The sequence below is a fragment of the Emys orbicularis genome, chromosome 15 (genome assembly GCF_028017835.1).
Source record: "Emys orbicularis isolate rEmyOrb1 chromosome 15, rEmyOrb1.hap1, whole genome shotgun sequence".
Taxonomy (NCBI): Eukaryota; Metazoa; Chordata; order Testudines; family Emydidae; genus Emys; species Emys orbicularis.
This window is the reverse complement of record NC_088697.1, coordinates 6,645,118-6,666,137: the sequence shown is the minus strand read 5'-3', so window position 1 is coordinate 6,666,137 and position 21,020 is coordinate 6,645,118. Positions and strand designations below refer to the sequence as shown.

General features: G+C 41.4%; 1 pseudogene; it reads left to right on the top strand.

Annotated features, from left to right (window-relative positions):
• Positions 1-21,020, top strand: part of LOC135889523 (zinc finger protein 883-like) — a 109,218-nt pseudogene that overhangs the window by 87,192 nt on the left and 1,006 nt on the right.

Below are 21,020 nucleotides of genomic sequence, written 5' to 3'. Positions count from 1 at the left end.
TATTGTTTTACCCCCACCTGTGCCCAATGTCACTCTCTTCTTAACTTGACTTTGGTTATTTCACTTCCAGCTTTTAAATGGATTTAAGAATTGCAAAGCTGAATGAAAGATGAAACAGAGAACCATTTGAATTTTGGCACATAGCTGGTAGAACTATACCTAGTGAAGTTATGCTGTAATTACCTGGTTACCTATAGCATTTTCTGGTGGGGCGGATAAAGCAATGTCAAAGAGCCAAAAGCGCTGTTTAGGGCGAAAGGGCTCGTCAGGTGTTTGCTCTCTAGGGAGCATGTCACCGGCCAGGGTTTACAGTGTTTCAGGAGTGGTGCGCTGGATTGTATTTAGGAATCTCAAAATAAAAGGTTAAGACTGCTGGTTCACAATATCCAATGAGATCTTGCAAACGATTATACAAATAGACCCTAATGCTATTAAAACAACATGGTATTAATACTGATTCAAAAGTGAAATTAAAATTATGAGATAAACGCATGAGAAAGGAACTGACACCTAATTTCCATTTCTTAATTCCTGAAATTTTGACACTCGCTCACACCATCTTTTTTTTTTTTAAAACAATGCACAGTACACAGTCAAGTTAATGAATGAAAGCAGACCAAATATTGACTGCTTTGTGTTGAATTTGCATCTGATTAAGCACCTAATTAAAACTGTACCACTGTAAGTGGAAATGCATCAACACAGCTCAGCTCCAATGTGTTTAAATGTGAATGAAAAGTTTCTAAATTAAATACATGGCAGGATGGTAAACGGGAAAATACACAGAAGTGCCTCTACCCAGTCCTGTTAACTTCTTGTCCCAACCCCACTTGAGTTCTGGCCTCTTGGTCAACTCCTCTCCCAGTCCCACATCAGCTGTGCCCTCTCCCAGCCTAACACGTTTCTACTGCACTTCTTCATCCCCCTCATCCAGGCAGGGGGTTGGCGCTGCAGCACCCAAGGCACCTGCATTAATCACTGTCTCACATACTGGGGCTATTTAGATTTCAGGGAAAGATTTATCAGAGTCACTCACTCTGGGAGGTGGGAGAGAGGAGAGGCTGAGAGGGAGTTGGCTCCCCACACTCTGTAGGGCCATATTCAACCCTGGTAGCCTCCACGTTACCTCATCCTCCACCCTCCCCCATGTGTCTCTGCTCATGTGTCAGAGTGTCACCTTCTGATCATAATGCCACTGGCCTCAGCAGAGCTCCCAGACAGGAGCTACATCACGATGGAGTTACGGTACTGAGAGTAAAATACATCACAGGGAGGGTGTAATTATCCTCAAAGTAAGTATTGCAGTCTAGGAAGTGAAAGAATTAAAGTGCTTCATTACTTAAAAGTACGCTTGAAAGGATTGGGTTTTTATTAATAAATTGCAGTAATTATCCTCACACCTCTTGTCAACTGTCTGAAATGGGCCATCTTGATTATCACTACAAAAGTTTTTTTTTCCTGCTGATAATAGCTCATCTTCGTTAATTAGCCTCTTAAAGTTGGTATGGCAACTTCCACCTTTTCTTCTTCTGTATGTATATATATCTTCTTACTATATGTTCCATTCTATGCATCTGATGAAGTGGGCTGTAGCCCACAAAGGCTTATGCTCAAATAAATTTGTTAGTCTCTAAGGTGCCACAAGTACTCACCGTACACACACAGATGAAAAAATATTTATATAAGTATAATACAGAAATGCTTCTGGAGAAAGTCGAGTTTGATTTAAGGATATTTACACTATATTTTGCATGTGACATTGACAATTTGTGTTTGAACAGTTATATGATTCGGCTTTTCGAATCTCAACATTTGCTGTAATTAAATAATTGTTGTCTGACGATCCCCATAACTTCCCACAGCTCTGAACATTGAAATTCTAAACATTAAAAAAAGGGCTTTAAAATAACTATCGATATCATCAATTGAAATTTAAAAAAAGAAATAGACAAAATTATTTTTGCCAAACCACTTAACAGCAATTGCAATACACTAGGGGATGGAAATTCACAGCTAAGGCACCAACCTTAATTCTTCCATGTAGGTTCCATGGCAGATGGCTCTGGCGGCATTAAGTGGGTCCATTACTGCAGGGGAAGGTTGGGATAGTGTCTGAGATTGGGGTGAGGATTGGGGGGTGTCCATGCCCACGAATGGAATTCACCTCCCCACCCCTCTGCAGAGCCCAGCAACTAGGGATTTATCCAGTGAAGTGAGTGACTTTGAGCCAGACACTGAAAGATCCTTGTGCCTTCGGTTCCACACTGGCCACAGGAATTTACTAGTACTCCCTCCCCAGACTCCCGGGGGCAGCCAGGGATAATTAGCGGGTTATGGGAATTAGAAGATGAAAATACATTAAGAATGATGATATGTGTGTTTATTAGTTATTTATTATTTATTCTTGTCCATACCCTCCACCCCTCTCTTAGCACATTAATCCTCAGTCATTATGAGCCTTGACCAGTTATGAGCTTTCGGTAGACACCTCACAGGATCATCCTCCAAGAGATGTTTGGTGTGATGGGTTTGTCAGGTCTCAGGTGAGAGCTGCTGGCCTGTAGCTGAGTAATGAGCACACCCAGCACATTGGAAAGTTGGTGCCTGTAGCTCCAGCCCCGGAGTTGGTACCTATACAAGGAGCCACATATTAAATTCTAAAGAGCCACATGTTGGCCACTCCTGATCTAGACCATGCCTGAGAGGTGTTGGTCCAGCCTGCTCTTAAAAATCCCCAATGATGGAGATTCCACAACCTCCCTAGGCAATTTATTCCACTGCTTAACCACTCTGACAGTTAGGAAGTTTTTCTAATGTCCAACCTAAACCTTCCTTCCTGCAATTTAAGCCCATTGCTTCTTGTCCTGTCCTCAGAGGTTAAGAAGAACAATGTTTCTCCCTCCTCCTTGAAATGAACTTTTATGTACTTGAAAACTGATCATATCTTCTCCGGACTAAACAAACACAATTTTTTCAGTCTTCCCTCATAGGTCATGTTTTCTAGACCTTTGATCATTTTTGTTGCTGTTCTCTGGACTTTCTCCAATTTTTCCACATCTTTCCTTAAATGTGGGGCCCAGAACTGGACACACTACTCCAGTTGAGGCCTAATCAGTGCGGAGTAGAGCGGAAGAATTACTTCTCGTGTCTTGCTTACAATACTGCTGCTAATACATCTCCGAATTATACTTGCTTTTTTTTCAACAGTGTAACACTGTTGACTCATATTTAGCTTGTGATCCACTGTGACTCCCAGATCCGTTTCTGCAGTACTCCTTCCTAGGCAGTCATTTCCTGTCTTGTATGTGTGCAACTGATTGTTCCTTCCCAAGTGGAGTACTTTGAATTTGTCCTTATTGAATTTCATCCTATATACTTCAGACCATTTCTCCAGTTTGTCCAGATCATTTTGAATTTTAATTCTATCCTTCAAAGCACTTGCAACCCATCCCAGCTTGGTATCGTCCGCAAACTTTATAAGTGTAACAGAGAGACTCTGCTACTGGGAGGGGTTCACCATGTCTCAGAGGGTTACACCGTGGTGGGAGGGGGCTAGGCCTGTACTGGAATAAGGTCACTCTGTGCTTCACAGTCTGGCAGAACCTAAAATGTCCATTACCAGGGAAAAATCCTGGAGGGAATCGACATGTGGAAAGGACAGAAACCCTGTCTGAATTCTCTCACATTGCCCATCTCGCCCTAGCAGGCTACAGATGTAAAAGCAAAAAAAAAACTAACAAAAAAAAACTGCAATGCATGACAGTTCGTTAGCAAAAGTCAGGCTAACTGTAACCCTAATAACGCAAAATTTGTAAAAGCAAAAATTGTGTAAAGCAAATAAAAAAAAACTATGTAAAAAGTTGTTGCGACCTTATGTAAATAAAGTATAAAAAATATTGTATATAAGCTAAAATCAAAACAAATAAAAAAAGTAAAATATCGAAATGGCCTATATATAAACAAAATGCAGCTGTCCTCGTTATTATCTGTAATAAAAGGTATAAATGCTTGCTATAATTAGTTACCTATAAAAAAAACCTGCTTAGCTCTCTCCCTCTGCACAATTGTAAAAGTTAATAAAGCATCTGACTTGCTGTACCCAAACAAAAAAGTAAAAACTCTGTTTTTCTCCAACAATTTGGGGGCTCGTCCGGGATGGCAACGCCCGCAAAGGCACTGGCAGCTACTACGGATCGTTCCCCTTCGAACCCCATGGTGCCACAATAAAGGTAAAAGACCTTTTAAAATCTCTATTGGGGTGTCGGAGGAGGACTGTCCGTGGGGCCGTCTGTCCCTGTTGGGCTCACGCCATCCGAACTTATTGACTGTGCAGCAAGGTCAGATGCTGAGCGGCGTAGGGGAATTGTTTGCCGCCCCCTGTATGCATATGCGAGGTGCATAGGTTTGCACCTGTGTTGAGGGGTTGTTACCGCCTCAGGAGGGGTTTTTACCGCCTCGAGTGATGCATCGAGGTACTTGAAAATAGTACCTGGAGGTACTTGGGAATAGTACCTAAAGTAAGGCCTTGGTGTGTGTGTGTGTGTACACCAGTGTAAATTAAGTGTTACCGGAAGACGCCCAGAGTACTCTGCGAAGTCTTTTGGCTCGTGACCAGAACTACTCTAACGCAAGCCCGGTAACTAAAGGATCTTTTAAAAAATCCGACCCACGGTAAGCTAACTCGGCCTGGCATCGTCCGGCGAGGAGGCTACCTGGGTCTAGGAGTGTGTGAACCCATCTTCCCTCCCCTTTTCCTCTCCGTGTGAGCCACTGACAGTCTGATCATCTCACTGAATGCAACAGAGTAAGCGGCGCCGTCTCTCTGAAATTAGCCGATGCTCTTTGCTGAAGGGAGGTGTAGGAGGTCATGGCTATCCTCGTTAGTCTCTCCTGTGTAAGTACCCTGTAGGGAAAGATCCTTAGTTTATAAGCTGCTAGCGCGGACAGGGCATCCTCCTCCCTGTGTGTGTAATTAAAAAATGGGTGGGGGACAGTCTAAGCATTCCCTTTCACCCCCTAAGGGTACCCCAGCTTATTTCATGTACGTACATTATGGTCCAACAACCTGCAGGTATTTAAATAGTTAAAATCTTTACACGCGTGCAAATCCAGCTAAACAATGCCCACTAAAAAGTACCTTCGATTTAAATAAACTTAAATATCTCAGAAAAACCCTGGCTTCGCCAAAAGCCTCTGATACGCAGTGGGAGCAATTTGTCTGTTGGTGGGAGGAAGCAACAAAAAGACTCCATGAGTCTCGGGTGCAGAGTCTAAAGGACTCCCAAAAAAAATTAAAAGCCCAAGTACACCATTTACAACTTAAATGCAAGACACCCGGCTGTCTTCCTGCTCGAGCAATTCCTTCTGCTCCTCTTTATCCTCAATTAGTTAGGCCTAAAAGTAAAAAGGAAACTGCTAAGAACATTGTAGATTTCTTCAGTAACATTCAGCAACAGCAGCCCGTGCCTCCTCCTCCCCCCCTGCCGGTTGTGCCTCACCCGGCATTGCCAGCTTCACCACCGCATGTATCAGCTGCACAAATTGTTCTTTCTTCTATAAAAAAATCCTCCTCTTCACCACAAAGGGATGATTCTGATCTTCCCAGTAGCTCTCCCAAGTCTGGTCCTTCTGAGAAGGGCACCCGTTATTTTACTAAAAGCGTAACACAGACACTCCAGGCTCCTTTAAGAGAACTGCCCGGGACTGCAGGACAGTTGGTTACAGTGCATGCCCCGTGGTCGCCAAAAAATCTAAAAAACTTGGTAAAAAAATTTCCTAATGTTAGGGAGGAGCCAAAAAAATTTAGAGACAAGCTCCGGACAGTGGTTCAGTGTTATAATCCATCTTGGGCAAACATTAATCAACTCTTACAAATAATTATGCCAGCCAAAGTTCGACAACGGCTTACCAGACAGGCAGCTTGGCCAGGTGCCGACCCTGGAATTGACCGTAAGTTAAAAAAGGCTAGGGACCGTCTCTTAAATTCTATTACAAAAGTCAAAAAAACAAATTAAACAAAAATTACCTACTGTAAACAAAATAAAAAAAGTCCCCTGCTAATTATCTAAATAGACTGACTAAGGTTTTTAAACAACATTCGGAAATTGCTTAGCCAGCTGAAAATGCCAAAAAAGCAGTAGGGGCTCTTTTGTTCAGGGACTCTTACCAAAAATTCAGCAGCAGTTAAAAACTATTTGTATTGGCTGGCAAACTAAACCCCTTTCTGAACTGGTAACAGTCGCCAATCATTGTACAGCTTGCATAAAGCCAAAAAAAAAAAAATATATTAAAACAAAACTGTTAACCTTGCAGTTAAAAACTTATCAAAACCAGGGCCGTAAAAAAATTTAAAAAAAACAAAAACGAGGTCGTGGGCAAAAAAAAAAAAAAAGGTCCCTCGTATCCTGCCCAGTCCAGGTACACTGCATGCTACATTTGTGGCCTAAAGGGACACTAAAAAAATGCGTGCCCAGCCCAATTATCTCAGAACCCTCCGCCTCGTTTCCCAAATCCTGAAGCATCTACTTTTACCCCACAAACTACCTCTTACTAAAACAGCCTAAGGAAACGTAACTGCATCATGAATCCTTTAATTCCCATTAAGCAAAAGGGTCCCTATATAAATTGTAAAATTGCAGAACAAACTGTTACTTGTCTTGTAAATACTGAAGCTAGTAGATCTGCTCTAAGATCCTCAAAGTTTCCCACTGTTCCTTTGTCAACTTTGTCTGTAAATGCTGTTGGCATTTGAAATCAACCTGTTTCACATCCTGTCACAAAACCCCTTGCGGTTTCACTAGGGCCCCTTGCTAACAAGCATGCATTTTTGCTCAGCCCCTCCTCTCCTGTAAATTTGCTAAAAAAGGGATCTTTTGTGTAAATTAGGCTACACTATCTATTGCACACCAAATGGCGTATTCTTACAAGTTCCTAATAAAAATACTAATCTAGTGTTGGCTACACTCCACATAGAGGAGCCAGCTAAATTACCAACAACTCTTAGCCCTGACCGTGTGCATTTGTTATCACAAGTTCCCCCCCATCTCTGGTCTCGGCATGCAAATAAAGTGGGACAAATTCAAACAGCTGCGCTGGTTAAAATTTTTGTTAATCATTCTAAAGCTTTGCCAAGGGTTCCACAATACCCTCTACGTCCTAAGGCAAAAAAAGGTATAGCCCCAGTAATAGAGTCTTTATTACAGCAGGGTATTATTGTTGCCACCACCAGTTCTTGTAATACTCCTATCTTTCCTGTAAAAAAGCCCAAAAAAACCACCTACAGGTTTGTTCAAGATCTCCGTGCGATTAATGCTGTTGTTTTACCTTCTTTTCCTGTGGTTCCAAATCCAGCTACAATTCTTTCGTGTATTCCCCCTTCAGCCACCCACTTTACTGTTGTGGACCTTTGTTCAGCTTTCTTTTCTATCCCCATTCACCCTAATAGTCAGTATCTGTTTGCCTTTACCTATAAAGGACGCCAGTACACCTGGACTCGGTTACCCCAAGGGTATACTAAGTCCCCATCCTTGTTTTCCCAGATCCTGAAGAAGGATCTGGATAATGTGGTTTTTCCAGGTAAATCAGTGCTTATACAGTATGTAAATAATCTTTTGCTGGCATCCCTTTCTTTTAAATCTTGTAAAGTTGATACTTTGATTCTTTTAACTGCTTTAGCTGCTAAGGGTCATAAGGCATCCCAAAAAAAACTACAGCTGTGTCAGCCCAGGGTTCATTACCTTGGTCATAATATTTCCCCTGGTACTCGTCATTTATCAAATTCTCGTATTTCAGCTATTCTAAATATGCCTAAGCCTGGTACTATTTCTCAAATGCGTACTTTTCTTGGCATAACTGGGTACTGTAAACAGTGGATTTTAGGCTATGCAACAATAATTAAACCCTTACAGGATCTGACTCAGGGCACGTCTTCACTACCCGCCGGATCGGCGGGTAGCAATCGGTCTATCGGGGATCGACTTACCGCGTCTAGAGAAGACGCGATAAATTCGATCCCTGATGGCTCTACCGTCGACTCTGGAAATCCACCGCGGCAAGAGGCGGTAGCGGAGTCGACGGCGGCGCGGCAGCGGTCGACTTGCCGCCGTCCTCACAGCCAGGTAAGTCGACCTAAAATACGCCACTTCAGCTACGCTATTCACGTAGCTGAAGTTGCGTATCTTAGGTCGATCCCCCGCTGTAGTGTAGACCTAGCCTAAGTCAGGTACTCCTAAGCCTCTTCCTTGGTCTCCAAAGGCTAAACAAGCTTTTGTTGCTATCAAGCAAAGCCTGTCCAGTGTACCGGCCCTGGGACTTCCTAATTATGCTAAACCATTTACTCTTTTCTGTCATGAGCATAATGGGTTTGCTTTGGCTGTATTAACGCAAAAGCACGAAAATAAACACCGTCCCATTGCTTATTACAGTACTGCCCTAAACGCTGTGGCAGCTGGATTTCCCCCTTGTCTGCGTGCTGTGGCTGCAGCGGCCCTTGCTATTCAAGTATCCGAATCTCCTTTGATTGTTGCTGTTCCTCATGCTGTGGCTGCACTCTTGTTAAAATCTAAGACACAGCATTTATCCACTTCTCGTCTCACAAAATATGAGCTTGTCTTGTTGTCTTCATCTCATATTACTTTGGCTCGTTGCCCCATTCTAAATCCTGCCTCCTTGTTGCCTGGGCCAAAGAACAAAGAACCACATGACTGTGTGTCTGTGACATCAGTTCTCTCCCGTCCAAGAGATGATTTGCTAAATGTGCCTTTGCAAAATCCTGATCTTATTTACTTTGTGGATGGTTCGTGCTTGCAAGATTCTAAGGGTAAATTGGTTTCTGGTTATGCTGTGTGCTCTGCCTATGCTGTTATTGAAAGTGCTTTTCTTCCTTCTGTGTTTTCTTCTCAAGTGGCCGAACTTGTGGCTTTAACTCGAGCCTGCATTCTAGCTCAAAATCAAGCAGCTACAATTTATACAGACTCTCGTTATGCTTTTGGAGTGGTATATAATTATGGTTTGCTCTAAAAGTATAGAGGTTTCCTTACATCCACTGGTTCTCCTATTAAAAATAGTCTGTATGTATCTGCTCTTTTGGATGCCCTTTTATTGCCCAAGGCTATAGCTGTTGTTAAATGTATAGCTCACCAGACCCCTCATAATAAAGTTACCCATAAAAATGCTTTGGCAGACTCTGCAGCCAAAGCAGCGGCCATTTCTGCACCTCAGGCTGAATACACTTGTGCTTTAATAGAGCAGCCTCCACTAGCCTCCCTTGAGGATCTGGCCAAAATCCAGGAAGCAGCACCTGCAGCTGAGAAACGTTTTTGGAGTGCTAATGGCTGTATTCTACACCCTGACCATCTTTGGTGTGCCCCAGCTGGTCGCCTGGTTGCACCGAAGATGCTAATGCCCTATCTTGCTCGTGTATACCACGGAATGGCACACGTGAGCAAAGGGGGGATGGTTGCTGCAGTTAACCGAGATTGGTGTGCATTCGGGTTCCCAGTCATTGCACATCACTACTGTCAACAATGTGTGATTTGTCAGCAGCATAACATTGGTAAAGCTGTTAAAGTTAGGCAGGCAGCTCACCCTCCCCCTTGGGAACCTTTTGTAAATATTCAAATTAATTTTATTCAACTGTCTAAATGTTGTAGTTATAAATATGTATTGGTTTTAGTAAATGTATTTTCAAATTGGGTTAAAGCTTTTCCCTGCAGAAAAGCAAATGCCAGGACTGTTGTAAAACTTCTGCTTAAAAATTTTGTACCACAATTTGGCATCCCTGTAAGTATCAACAGTGACCATAAAACTCATTTTACTGGACAAATTGTAAAAAAGTTATGTGCAGCTTTGCAGATCCCACACAACCTTCACTGCCCCCACCATCCGCAGTCTGCCGGGGCAGTGAAACGCCAAAATAAAATTCTAAAAAATAAACTGGCCAAAATTTGTGCTGAAACAAACTTAAAGTGGCCAGATGCCCTTCCTCTGGCACTAATAAGTATAAAAGCCACTCCCAATCAAAAGACTGGACTCAGCCCTCATGAGATTCTGACAGGGCGCCCGATGCGACTACCAACTGCGCCCCCACTGACCCTAGCTCAGATGGACATTCATGTAATGGATGACACAATGCTTAAGTATTGCCAGGCACTAATGAAATGTGTTAAGTCTTTTTATACACAGGTAAAAGAAGCACTACCCAAGGATCCTGTGCAACCCTGCCACTCACTGGAACCAAAAGACTGGGTCTACATAAAGGTCCATCAGCGAAAGACTGCCCTGGCTCCAAGCTGGAAGGGCCCTTTCCAAGTCCTGTTAACCACCAACACCGCTGTGAAGTGCCAAGGACTGCCCACCTGAACCCATGCTTCTCACTGCAAAAAGACCCCTCCACCTGGAGAAAACTCTCCAGCTGCTAATCAGCCTATTTCTCCTGCTAGCTCTGCTGTGCCTTCTAAACAGCAAAAAAAAAGGACAAGGTAAAGTGCTAGTAACCTCTCCCTTGTCCACAAACAAATCTACAATGCCTTTAAATTTTTTTAAAGAAATCACACCAATACAAAATAAAATGCTAGTAACCTCTCCGCTGTACTATGTTGAATCACAACTGCTTTAAAAAAAAAAAAAAAAAAAAACACTCGCTCTGCTAAAACCACCAAAGTCCAGAAATTCCTAACTACAAAAAACATTAAAAACTGGCCCTGGTAAAAAAGACAAAGCATTGTTTATTGGCAAAAAGGAAATTGTGAGAATCGTTCCTAAAAATGCGGGGTCAAGTGGTGGGGTAAATTTTTCCCAGGGGCAGAACTTTGTGCTTATGAACAGGTACCTTCAGAATGCACTGCCCTTCCTAATTGGCTTTCAAAAAATAAATATCAAAAACGCCTTGCCACCACTAAGACTACACCCACTAGTCCCTTGACCCCTGCCACCACCCTGTGACTTATCCAAATACAAACAGTACTATATATTCCAATAAAACCCATTGGCCAAGGCTTTCACATCTTAGTAATTTACTAAAATTTTGTTCAAAAAAATTATTCTTTAAAGTTCAAAATAATATATATAAGCAAATAATTAAATAAAAAACAAATCAATAAAAATAAAAATAAAAATACATAATATCACTACCAGCAAACCCCAAAAATTAATAATTGCAATTAATAGGTTCTATAATAAAATAAATATAATGGTTGTTCCTAAAACTTATACTGTATTAAATAAAAAAGGCCCTTATTGTTATTTGGTCACCCAATTAATAAATAATCAAACAAATACCCCAAAAGTTTGTTCTACCACTAAAAATTTTACCTGCATAAAAATTATTCCAGTAACTAATAATATAACTTGTACCTTATTGCAATACACCCCCTCTTCTGCCATTAATATTAATGCCTCCCAAAAATATATAAAAATGTTCAACCAACAAATGTAGTATAGTACTACACCAAAGAGAGATGTACTAAAATTTCAATAAACTGTAATTAACACTACATTAGGAACTGTTAAATTTTCATTGCCCTTATCCAGTTTCCAAATTACCTCTACATACCCAAATTGTTCGCAGGGGGCTACCATTAAATTAGCACAACAGAGGGCTTGGGTTATTTCTTCTAAAAAAAAAAAAAAAAACTTAACCAAATCCCTATAAAATGGGGCCAATAATGCAGCTGCAATTTAAAATATTTTTAAAAACCAAAAACATAATAAAAAATTGGGCCAATTAAAAAAGGCCATTGGCCTTGTTTCTAAAGCACAACTAACCCAGGTACAGGCTAAAGTTAATAAGTTACATGTTATCTCCGCCCTTAGTTCTATAACCCAAAAGTTGCTAACAAAAATGGTATTAAATATCACTAAGGCTAAAAAGGCATTGCAATAAAATCTAGCATGTTCAAAAATTCAAAATTTCCTAAATAACCAGCTAATGGCCATTCAAAATAATCTAAAACAGCAGGCTTGGCCCACTGCCCTTAGACACATCAAAAGTACCATCTAATCTGTGGCCATAAAGACATACTTAAAAACTTTCTGGGTAAAAGTGCGAACGTTCTCAATGCTCCTTCCAAGCATATAGACCGGTTCAGAGGGTGTGGGCTCCCACATACCGTATCCTGACGAGTCCATAAAAAAAATGCATATAAAATTGGGTAATTCACCAAAACATCTAAAAAATTAGACCACCTGGTATGTCCAATCAATTTTTAGTCAGTGCTCCTAAAATTACACCAAACATTTAAATAAAATTAAAAAATCAATAAACATTTTGGCCATTAAAACCCCCACAGCTTCAGTATATATGTAAACTAAAGCCAAAAAAAGTTGTCACTGTTTATAACTACGTTTGCTAAAAAAATAAAAAACAAAAAACTACCCTAACAAAACACTTACTTTTTCAAGCTAATAATAGCTATGTGTATGTTAATAACACCACATTACAAAACATGCATTTTAATCTCACTACCACTGCAGGCAATTATATTATTTACTGGCCTGCAAATAAAGTTTTCCAAGTAGCCCTTAGGTTCCAAATACCCTTTAATTAAACTAGTTTAATACCTAATAAATTTCAAAATTTGCTTTCACTGTTACCAGAGGTTCAGAAAATCTCTGAAGTACAAGGGCAAATTCACATGCTTCAAAATATATATCAAGTTGAAAAGTATGCCTTTCATACTGCTTATAGAGTATCCACTTTATGTACTAAGTATGATGTATTGTGTTTTATAACTAAAACTGTACAACAACCCCATCATATTATTGCTATAAAAATATTATTGCTTGTATTACTATTAATTATTTTAAATTTTGTTATTGTTATTATAAAAAACATAATAATAGTAATACCTTTCATGTTCATGCTAATCATGCATTGTCATTACATCCAATCAAAACCCCTACATCTAATGTAAAATCTAAAGTCCAAAACTTAATGCAAATAAAAATTTTAAAATGTTTGTTGTACTAAAAGTACAAAAGGGGGGGTTGTAAAAGCAAAAAAAAAAAACTAACAAAAAAAACCTGCAATGCATGACAGTTCGTTAGCAAAGGTCAGGCTAACTGTAACCCTAATAATTTGTAAAAGCAAAAATTGTGTGAAGCAAATAAAAAAAAACTATGTAAAAAGTTGTTGCGACCTTATATAAATAAAGTATAAAAAATATTGTATATAAGCTAAAATCAAAACAAATAAAAAAAATAAAATATCAAAATAGCCTATATATAAACAAAATGCAACTGTCCTCGTTATTATCTATAATAAAAAATATAAATGCTTGCTATAATTAATTACCTATAAAAAAAAACCTGCTTAGCTCTCTCCCTCTGCACAATTATAAAAGTTAATAAAGCATCTAACTTGCTGTACCCAAACAAAAAAGTAAAATACTCCATGTTTCGCTCCAGATCATCCCGTCCTCCCGGGGGGAAGGAAATGGCTGCAATGGAGCTGGCTCAGGTAAGGGATTATCAGGGAGCTGGTGGTGGGTTCTGCTTGGAGGGAGAGGAGAAGTAAATGCATAGGAGGGTGGGAGCTGCTAGAGGCGGTGGGAGGCAGGAACTATCTCGGGTGCGGAATGGGAGGGGACAGGATGTGACAAAACTGCTGAGACTTGTATAATCTGGGGTGTGAGGGGTTGTCACCCCCGGGGTGCAGTCTGGGGGGCTTCTGGGAACCGCTGTGCCCTCTAACCCTGAAGCTGGGCTGGTCCTTCTCACACTGCTTTGCTGGAGATTCAGCCAGCCTCTCCAGGTCCTGTTATCACCCACACGACAGTAGGTGGCACCATATACCCAACTAAGCTACCTGAGTGCTTTACCTAAGCCACTCAAGGACAGATAGAAGACAACAGCCAATTTCCCAGTGATGAGTGATAGCAAACAGATCAAAGCAGATTAATTAGCAAATAACCAAAAACTCAAACTAAGCCTAACATACTAGATGGATAGAATTTGAATTAGCAATTTCTCACCCTGACTGATGATACAAGCAGTCCACCAAGTTTCCATGCACAAGCTAGAAATCCCTTTACCCTGGGACCAACACTTTCCCCCAGTTCAGTCTTTGTTTCTGAGGTGTTTCCAGGAGTTTTCTTGTGTGCGGAATGAGGCCAAGAGATGATGTCACACCCCACCTTATGTAGCTTTTCCATATGGCAGGAACCTTTTGTTCCAAACTCAGTTCCCCATCCAGTTTGTGGAAAAATAGAGGTACCAAAATGGAGTTTAGTGTCATGTGGTCTGGTCACATGCCCTGCTGAGTCATAGTAGCCATGACTCATAGGCTGGCTGAAACATTCACAGGAAGGCTAAGCTCTTCCACAGTCCATTGTCTTTGTTGATGAGCCATCAACACTGTCTGGCTTCTTTGTTGTACCTGAAAGGCTCGTTGTGGGTGTTACCCAGAGTAAGCACATTTGAAATACAGATACACAGTCAATATCCATAACTTCAGATACGAACATGATACATGCACACAAATAGGACAATCATATTCAGCAAATCATAACTTTTCCAATGACACTGAACATGACGCATCTTGCACAAAATGCATCATGATTATGACCTAATCCTATTATAATCATACCACTATGCTGAATATGGGGTGTAGTATCAGATAGGACCTAATTTCAAGGCACAGGAGTTGGGAATGGAACTTCTCTTCTTTGTGGAACAGGAAATAACCCTCCAGCAAGGGCTGGGAAAACTTCCCAGACACCCAGTGCTGGAGCCTGAATCTGACACTTCATTAGTTACCACCGCCCCCAATCTTTCTGGCAACTGCAAACTTGATCAGTGATGATTTTATATTCTCTTCTAGGTCATTGATAAGAATGTTAAATAGCACAGGGCCAAGATCCAATCCTTGCGGAACCCGCTAGAAATAAATCCACTCGACCATGGTTCCCCATTTACAATCCTAGTTTTTAATCTATTTAATGTATGCCGTGTTTATTTTGCATCATTCTAGTTTTTTAGTCAAAATATTGTGCTGAACCAAGTCATATGCCTTATAGAAGTCTAGGTATATTACATCAATGCTATTAGCTGCAACCATACTTTTGATCTCATCCAATAAGGATATCCAGTTAGTTGGATAGGATCTATTTTCTCTAAACCTTTGTTAATGGGTACTAATTATATTTCCCTCCTTTAATTCTTTATTAATGAAATCCAGTATTGGCTGCTCCATTATCTTGTCCAGTATCGATGTCAGACTAACACTCTAGTAATTGGCTGGGTCATCTCTTTTACACTTTTTAAACATTAGCACAGCATTAGCTTTATTCCAGTCTTCTGGAATTTCCCCAGTGTCCAAGTCCTAATTAAAATCAACATTAATAGTCCACCACGCTCCTCCACCAGGTCTTTTAAAACTCTTGGATACAAGTTATCTGGACCTGCTGATTTAAACACGTCTAACTTTAATAGCTGCTGTTTAACGTCCTTCTGAGTTCTTCTTGGAATGGAAAGAGTGTCATCATCAACATCTTATGATATAAGTACATCATCCGTTTTTCTCCAAATCCAGGAGAAAAATATTTATTGAACACTTTTACCTCTTCTGCACTATTTTTGATAATTCTGCCATTTCCGTCTAGTAATTTACCACTACCATTGTTAGGATTAATTTTGTACTTAATATACTTTTAAAAGCTTCCTTCTTATTTTCATTGATTGGTGGTTGATTTCTGATAGCTTCTCTTACCAATTTTCTACAATTCTGACCTTCTCACTTATATTCTTTATTATTGACTTCCCCTTTCTTCCATATATTTTATTTGGAGAGTGTTGGAATTCCAACCAGGGAGCCACCAGCAGGGTACAGAGACAGCCCTATCCCCTATATCAAGCTCTGGCTAGTAGGTATGTGATAAATATGAAGACCCTGTCTCCGTCTATCAGCTGGGAGACACAAAGGTTCTCTCTTTCTCCCCTCTGATGCCTCCTGGCTGCTCTAAGGAAGGTGGAGTGGGACTCTGTTAACATGTGCCTCCCGGAGCTTCCATTTACCTGGTGCTGCTGTTCCGTGAATAGTGGGGCTGTGAGTGGAGCAGCAGGTACTGAGTGTTGGACTCTCACTCTTTCAGGGGCCGGTGACTTTCGACGAGGTGGTTGTGTATTTCACCAGGGAAGAGGGGGCTCTGCTGGACCCCACTCAGAGAGCCCTCTACAGGGATGTCATGCAGGAGAACTATGAGACGGTGGTCTTTCTGGGTAAGGAGTCATGTCCCCTCGGTTATTAGAAGCTTTCTCTAAAGAATCTGAGTAGTAATAACTTTATACCTTTATTTATCATACAAGTTTCTCCCACCCACTAGTATAATTTTTGGACATGTGCTTTTCTGGTGCCGTCAGTCATTTTAAAATTGCATTTAATGTATCCTTATTGGCTACATTAATAACTACATTAATAACTGTAGCTTTCATGCCTTTTCCTCATTTTAAGAGGAAAATATGTCGTCTGTAGAATTCTAAATTGAGTTAATAGGTGTATGACTCATGCATGGCTTGTGTGACAGTTAGATGAGCTCCTCTTTTGATAGGAGAGCGTATAATGTTGCCATTCAGGACCCCCACGGGTGAAGGGATAAGAGAGCTGTGGGAGGGGAGGAGAAGCAGGGGCGTAGATAATTCTGGTGTGTCAGGACATGGGGAGCGTGTGTCCAGGATTAGAACTAAAAACCAGCAGGGAGGGATGAGGTAGTGAGAGACGAGGAGAGAATACAAGAAGCTGCCAAGGTACCGGGAGGTGGTGATGGCTGAGAGTAATGGGTAGAAGGGGAGGGGAGTGTGGAGGAAGGACACCCAGAAAGTGGGCTGGGTGGATCAGTGGGAGGGAGAGGAGGTTCGGGATCTAGAGCTGTGGGGGATCCCAGGCCTTTAACCCCGAATCCCTACCCAAGCCTTGTTGCTTTAGAGCCTACACTCCAGTTTTATTTCTGTTCAGTTTCACTTCATTATACATTTTCCCCCAAATATTATTATTTTAACTCTTGACCTCCCTCTCCCACTCATTACCCCCCTCCCCATATAACCTCCCCATCTCTTTGCACAGCGACCCTGGCCACCAATCCTGAGTCCTTGCTGCATTCCTCCCTCCCATAGCAGGGCCCCTACCCAGGCACAAATGGCCACTTTGTTGATGATGTCACAGGGTGGTAGTGTAGCCTGTACAATTTTTACCCCTATAAGATTACATATTCCAAAGCCCTTCACACCAGTCGGGCTTATCCCTATACCCCGATACAGTCTGTTCCCCAGTGTTCCTTTCCCAGCTCTGATGCCGCAAAGCGTTTACCCCATGTCCACCTTCCCAACTCTGATGCCGCAGAACCTTGCCTGTGTCCCTGTTCCCTTTTCCCATTCCCTCCCCTTAACAAACATTCGACATTGGTGAGGCCTCATCTGGAGTATTGTGTCCAGTTTTGGGCCCCACACTACGATAAGGGTGTGGAAAAATTGGAAAGCGTCCAGCGGAGGGCAACAAAAATGACTAGGGAACTGGAACACATGACTTATGAGGAGAGGTTGAGGGAACTGGGATTATTTAGTCTGCAGAAGAGAAGAATGAGGTGGGATTTGATAGCTGCTTTCAACTACCTGAAGGGGGTTTCCAAAGAGGGGGGAATGGATCTAGACTGTTCTCAGTGGTAGCAGATGACAGAACAAGGAGTAATGGACTCAAGTTGCAGTGGGGGAGGTTTAGGTTGGATATTAGGAAAAACTTTTTCACTAGGAGGGTGGTGAAGCACTGGAATGGGTTACCTTGGGAGGTGGTGGAATCTCCTTCCTTAGAGGTTTTTAAGGTCAGGCTTGACAAAGCCCTGGCTGGGATGATTTAGTTGGGAATTGGTCCTGCTTTGAGCAGGGGGTTGGACTAGATGACCTCTTGAGGTCCCTTCCAACCCTGATATTCTATGATTCATAGAACCTGATATTCTATGATTCCAATTTATCTTCCCTCTCCTGTTTGACTCCATTTATATAGTAATATTTTCAGCTATACCTTAGCCAATCGTGCTGAAATTTAACTAACCAATTCTAACATATTGTAACATAATTCTCTAACCAATTATATCCCACTATCCTAATTAACTTACACCTAGCAAAATTAATTATACAACAGACAGAAACAATTAGAGAACCAGACTGATTAACAATGTAAAAGTGGTGGCTGTAAAGATAAAACAATACAGAAATGAATGTTTCATAACCACAACCACAACCATTGATAAGTGATTTTTTGCCAGACAGTAGCCTGATTTGGGGTGTGTTAGTAATGTTGATTTAATTTATCCACTTAATGTATTTTTATTTAATTAATTTTTAATTAATTGATGATAATAATTATTATGGATATTAATTAGTATGGGTTTAGGCTCGCCAATTTGTTTGATCAGAAGATAAAAGTTCGTCCTGAATCAGACTTCACAGATGTTATAAAAGGACTTTCGGGGATATGACAGGAAGCTCACACTGAGACAGATATAGTCATAAAGACCTTTTCTTAAAATCAATGAAATAGTAAGCAGATGGTAAAACAGTTAGAATTACAGAGTTGCAATTGTACTACTGTTATTCAAGAGATACATATGATAATACAATATTATGTGCTGCAAACTTTGGTTGATACTCGCACTCTGTTTTAATAACCTGGTGTTGGAAGATACAGGACCCCGCCTCTGGCGGTTCCGGCTTCACACCTCTAGCAGAGGAAACTGATGCAAAGAGCTGTTAAAGCTGTTTACTCTCTAACTTAACTTAATAAACCTTAAACTGAAACAAAGCGTAGGGAAACCAAGCTTAGCCTAGTCCCCTTAAAACTTAAAGTTTGAAAAGAAACTAAGTACGGCCTATTAATAGTTAATAGCCGTCGTAGATCGGTAGCATCGATACGTTGTTGAAGATGGAGACAATGAAGAGTAGATTGCCTCTAAAATGGCAAGATGAATCACCTTTTTATAGGGCATTGGTCGGAAATCCTTCCTCTTACGCCCAAATTTCATCCTTCCCCCACAGAAATGTTAGGGTACACTTACCCCATAGGCTAGTATGTATGTGCGTATGGATGACAGGTATGTACGCACTTGTGGTATACTTGTTACGTCTGTGGGTACAACTTTGAAAAATCCCCTTTGCCATCCTGCATTGTCTATTGGGTTAGGTAAAGGTCTCTACACATCTGCGTGGGTGTTTTATCTATTTGGGTCATCTTTACTTTTCTGGGTAAAGGTCCCAATATAGATATGCTAACTTTGCCTTAGCTTAACATACAGGGATTTAGCCTGTAGGTCTCTTGCATTACAGCCAAACTTATTTTTAATATAAATCTATAAACCTATTACATCAAATACTCAAATTTATAAGAAAAGATATATCTATGCAAATAAGCAGATTAAACCTTAGGGCTACAACAGGATGCTATCAAACTAAGTTTTCTTTAACCATCTTAAGATCTGTTTCTTTATCTGGTGGTGATGGGCACTATCCGGACAGGATCGTCTTCCTAACAGCCCAATACCACCTTATTTCAATGTGACTGGTTTGGGATGTGAGGATGTGACTCTACGCTTCCCAGCTTATGGCTGCCCCTGCTGCTTAGCCAAAGACCTCAGACTATCCTAGTGAGAGAAGGCCCATACCCAGGCAGACTGTGATTTTGATTCTTAGCTAGTTACAGGGGTATAAAGACAAAGTGATAAAAATAGACCTAAGTTCTTAAAGTATAGGCGTTACAGGCAGGCCTGAACATCTATATTCTAACAGTGAGTTCTACCCCTTCCCCCATTCTGTGTCTGTCTTGTCTATTTAGATTGTAAATTCTTCAGGGCATGGGCCATCTACTATTCTGTGTTTGTACGGTGCCTAGCACAATGGGGACCCACTGTTAGTTGGTCCTTAGGCACTAAGGTAATGCATATGATTTATAATAATAATAACTCTCCTGCCACTTTGAGCCAAGGAAGCTGGCCTTGGAATGTTACTGCTTAAAAATGATCTGGGGTTAAAACCATGGAATATTCCTTCTGACAAGTATCCCACAAATTCCACTGACCTCCCTTGTTTTCTTTGCCTGGAGTAGGGTTTACAATTTCCAAACCTGATGTGATCTTGCAGCTGGAACGAGGGGAAGAGCCATGGGTCCCGGACCTCCAGGGCTCCGAGAAAGAAGTGCACCCGAGAGCTGCCTTCACAGGTGAGGAATTGGTTAAACCAACTCAAAAACTGTTTGGGAACGCAGGAAACATTTGGGATGCCCTACTAAGACCCTGTGAGCTCTCCAAGTTCAGGATTGTTCCCTGCAGATGTGGAATCATGATGGCAGATGTCACTCATGACTTCCCTCCTATTCTGACTGATAACTGATAACTTCCCTCCTATTCTGACTGATAACTCCCCGATCTCGCTTTCCCCTGAGTGTTCTGGTGAGATGTGGACCAAAACTGATCCCTCCCTCTCTCCTCTGGGGAAGGGTTTGCGGAAAAGCAGCTCCTGATAGGTTTGATCTCTCCCACACATATTTTGGTTTGTTCATCCCTTTTTCCATTCCTCTCTCTGAGATTTCCTTTCTTTCTGGCGCAGGGAGTGACCTATGTCTGGATTCTCTCTGTCTCCCATTCAGGTGATGGGATGGTGAGTGAGAATGAGGAGGAGAAACCCCAGCAGGAAGATGCTGAGCAACTAGAACCACATGGAACATTATCAGGAAGATCCAAAGGGAATGTTTCCGGGTGTTGTGCACTCCCAGAAAAAGCAAAAGCCTGTGAGACTCAGCAGAGGCCAGAGGAAAACTTCAGTAGCCACTCAGCCCTTATAACACACGACAGAATCAACTTGGAAGGGAGACGCTACACATGCCATGAGTGTGGGAAAAGTTTCAGTTGGAGCTCTGCCCTTATCAGACATCAGAGAATCCACACTGGAGAGAAGCCCTACACGTGCTCTGAGTGCGGGAAAAGCTTCGGTCAGCACTCAACCCTTATCACACATCAGAGAATCCACACAGGAGAGACGCCCTA